Genomic DNA, 4379 nt, shown 5'->3' with positions numbered 1-4379 from the left:
TTCATCTTTTTGGTAATAGCCATTGTAACAGGTGTGAGGTGATATCTCATTGTGGTTTTAGTTTGCATTTCCTTGATAATTTGTGATGTTGAGCATTTTTCTTATATACCTGTTGGTCATTTGTATGCCTTCTTTCGAGAAATGCCTGATCTTTATTTCCTTTATTCTACTAATTTCATATTAGCTTGTTCTCTCTCTCTCTCTCTCTCTTTTTTTTTTTTTTTTTTTTTGAGACAGAGTCTTACTCTGTAGCCCAGGCTGGAGTGCAGTGACATAATCTCAGCTCACTGTAACCTCCACATCATGGGTTCAAGCGATTCTCATGTCTCAGCCTCCTGAGTACCTGGATTATAAGCATGTGCCACCACAGCTGGCTAATTTTTGTATTTTTAGTAGAAAGGGGGTTTTGCCATGTTGGCCAGGCTGGTCTTGAACTCCAGACCTCAGGTCATCTGTCCACCTCAGCATCCCAAAGTGCTGGGATTACAGGCATGAGCCACTATACCCAGACTAGTTTGTTCCTATTTTAGGCTTAGTTTGTTCTTCTTTCTCTGGTTCTTTGAAGTGTCATGTTAGGTTGTTTATTTGAGATCTTTCTTCCTTTTTGATGTAGGTGCTTATTGCTATAAATGTCTCTCTTAGAGCTGCTTTTCTTCCATCCTATAAGTTTTGGTATATTATATTTCCATTTTCATTTGTTTCAAGATTCCAGATTTTTCCTTTAGCCTCTTTGTTCACCCATTGTTTGTTCAGAAATATGTTGCTCAATTTCCATATATTTGTCAATTTACTGAAATTCCTCCCATTATTGATTTCTAGTTTTATGCTACTATGATCAAAAAAAATACTTGATATAATTTTAATTTTCTTACATTTGTTAAGACTCGTTTGGTAGCCTAACATATGGTTTATCCTGGGGTAGTATGATATGTGTATTTGAGAAGAATGTGTATTCTGCTGCTGTTAAATGGAATGTTCCGTATATGTCTGTTAGGTCCATGTGTCTGAAATATAGTCAAGTTCAGCATTTCCTTATTAATTTTCTATCTGGATGATGGTTCATTGTTGAAAATAGGGTATTGAAGTCCTCTACTAATGTTGTATTGCATTCTTTCTCTCTTTTCAGATATATGAATATTTGCTTTATGTATTTGGGTGCTCTGATGTTGGGTGCATATATGTTAATAAATTGTTATAACCTCTTGATGAATTGACCCTTTTATCATTATATCTTTGTCTCTTTTTGAAGTTTATGACTTTAAGTCTGTTTTATCTAATATAACTCCTGCCCTATTTTGGTTTTCATTTTCATGGAATATCTTATTTCATCGCTTCACTTTTAATCTATAAAGGTGAATTAAGTCCATATAGGTGAGTTAAGTCTCTTGTAGGCAGCCTATAGTTGAGTCATGGGGTTTCTTTTAATCATTCAATAGCTACAATTTTTGATTGGAGAATTTAATACATTTATATTCAATGTGATTATTGATAGGCAAAGACTTAACTATTGCCATTTCATTAATTGCTTTCTGGTTCTTCTTCCCATCTTGCTGTCTTCCTTTGGGATTAGATGATTTTCTGTACTGGTATGCTTTGATTCCTTACTCTTTATCTCTTGTGTACTTATTGTAGGTTTTTGCCTTGTGGCTACCATGAAGCTTACATAAAACCACTTATGGTTATGACAGGCTATTTTAAGCTGATAACAACTTAACTTAGACTGCATTTAAAAAACTCTACACTTGCTTTTTCCCACCCACATTGTATTTTAGTCACAATTTATACCATTTTGTATTGTGTATCCCTTAACCAGTTATTTTACCTATTATTATTTGTAAATAGTTTGTCTTTTAACTTTCATACTATGAATATTTGTGATTTATACATCACCATTACCATATTAGACTATCCTGAATTTGACTATATATTTACGTTTATCAGTTTTATGCTTTCATATGTTTTCATGTTGCTAGTTAGCACTTTATATTTCAATGTGAAGAACTCCCATTAGCATTTATTATAAAGTAGATCTAGTGGTGATAAACTCCTTCAGCTTTTGTTTGTCTAGAAAAGTCCTTGTCTCGCCTTCATTTCTGAAGGACAGATTTGCCAGGTTCAGTATTCTTGGTTGCCAATTTTTTTTTCTGTACTTTGAATATATCATCTCATTCTCTTCTGGCCTGAAATATAAAATACTTCACAAATTTGCATGTCATTCTTGTGCAGGGGCCATGCTAATCTTCTCTGTATCATTTCAATTTTAATATATGTGCTGCCAAAGTAAGCACTAGCACTTTTTGTAATTGTGTCACGCATGATAACATATTAGCTTGCTTTTCATTTATCTGAAAATACCTATTTTATCTTCATTTTTGTAAGTAATTTTTATTTGGTACAGAATTTTAGGTTGAAAACTTTTTTCTTTTTTTCTTTTAGCATTTTAATTATGTCTTTTGGCCTCAATTGTTTCTAATGAGAAATTGGCTTTATCTGGGTGCTTTTTATATTTTCTGTTTATTTGTGTATTTTAGGAATTTAACTTTGATGTGTTACATGTTATTTTCTTTGTATTTATCTTGTTTGAGGCGTGTTTTGTTTTTTGGATCTATGGGCTTCTTCTTTTTGATCAAATTTGGAAAATATTTGACCAATTTTTTTCAAATATTTTTTCTGCTGTGTAGTTCTTTTGCCCCTCTTTTTCTGGAACTCCAGTGGCCATTTTCTCAGCCACTTGATACTGTCCCACAGGTTGTTGAAGCTCTGTTAATTGTTTTTCAACCTTTTCTCCTTCCATGCTTCTGCTTGGATAATTTCTATTGATCTATATTCCAGTGCACTGATCCTGTCTTCTTCTTTATTCAATCTACCATGATATTTTCTAATTTTTTTTTTACATTTCAAATACTGTATTTTTCAGTTTCTAAAATTTCCTTTTAGTTCTTTTTATAGTATTCATATTTCTTCTCAAATTCCTCATCTCTTCACACATTAAAAATGAATACATCTTTTCCTATAGATTTGTTATTATATTTATCACAGCTATTTTTAAATTCTTGACTTAGTTCATTTGGACTGCTATCAGAAAAATACCTTGAATTAGGTGGTTTGTAGACAACAGAAATTTATTTTTCACAGTTATGGAGGCTGGGAAATCCAAGATCAAGGCATCAGCAGACTTAGTGTTTGGTGAGGGACCCGCTTTCTCTTTGTGTGTGTGTGTGTGTGTGTGTGTGTGTGTGTGTGTGTGTGACAGAGTTTCACTTGGTCGCCAGGCTGGAGTGCAGCAGCACAATCTCAGCTCACTGCAACCTCCACCTCCCAAGTACAAGCAATTCTCCTGCCTCAGCCTCCCAAGTAGCTGGGACTACAGGCACGCACCACCACGTCCAGCTAATTTTTAGTAGAGTTGGGGTTTCACCATGTTAGCCAGGATGGTCTTGATCTCTTGACCTTGTGATCCACCCATCTCGGCCTCTCAAAGTGCTGGGATTACAAGTGTGAACCACCATGCCCAGCCAGGACCTGCTTTCTTGTAGACAGTGCCTTTTTGCTATGTTCTCACATGGTGGAGGGGCTAACTAGCTCTCTGGAGTGTCTTTTATAAGGGCACTAATCCTATTTATGAGGCCTCTGCCATCATGGTCTAATCTGCTCCCAAAGGCCCATCTCCTAATATTATCACATCAGTAATTAGGTATTAACATGAATTCTGGGAGAACAAAAACATTCAGACCACAGTAGTTCCCTTCTGCCAATTTCAGTATCACGGGTTTGTCACTTCGTTTTTATCAGCTGATTTTTTTTCTTCACTGGGCTACATTTTTCTGTCTTTTCGTATGTCTAGAAATTAAAATATTTTATTATACATAGATAATCTTGTATTCTGTTATCTTTCTTTGAAGAGTATTGAGTTTTGCTCTAGTAGGTAGGGAAATGACCATCAAATTCCCTTGGTCTTTTATGGAGTTGGTTTTAAGCTTTGTTAGGGAAAGTCTATTTTGATTTTCCCCTTAGTCCTATGGTGAATACCTTAATCTTGGAATATGGTATTTAATCCTAGGGTGTGGCCCTTCTGGGATTTCAGTGCAAAGCTTGAGGTACTTATTAAGGCTCTCTCATTTGTTGGTACTTACACTTTAAACTCTGCCTCCATTGTGGGCAGCTACTGAATCCTCTGCTCAGTTGTGTGTTTTGGGTTTTTTTGTTTTTCTTCAGGATTCCAGCTACTGTTTCCCCCATAGGCGTCGTGCAGTCGCATCCCACACATTCAGGGTTTAGGTGTCAGCCAAGGATTTGAGTAGAATCTATATGCAGATTTGGGGGCTCCTCTCTGTAGCTTTGTTCTTTCTGGGATTTCCCCCCCTTCAACATCTAACTGC

The 4379-nt window shown here is 35.6% G+C and overlaps 1 non-coding gene across 1 annotated transcript; it reads right to left on the bottom strand.

Annotated features, from left to right (window-relative positions):
- Positions 1 to 2181: 2181 nt before the first annotated feature.
- Positions 2182 to 2288, bottom strand: LOC116271938. Its single transcript, XR_004180673.1, has one exon. It is a non-coding gene; the product is annotated as a U6 spliceosomal RNA (small nuclear RNA).
- Positions 2289 to 4379: the final 2091 nt, after the last annotated feature.

This window comes from Papio anubis, chromosome 1, assembly GCF_008728515.1.
Source record: "Papio anubis isolate 15944 chromosome 1, Panubis1.0, whole genome shotgun sequence".
NCBI lineage: Eukaryota > Metazoa > Chordata > Mammalia > Primates > Cercopithecidae > Papio > Papio anubis.
This window is presented reverse-complemented; position numbering and strand designations above follow the sequence as displayed.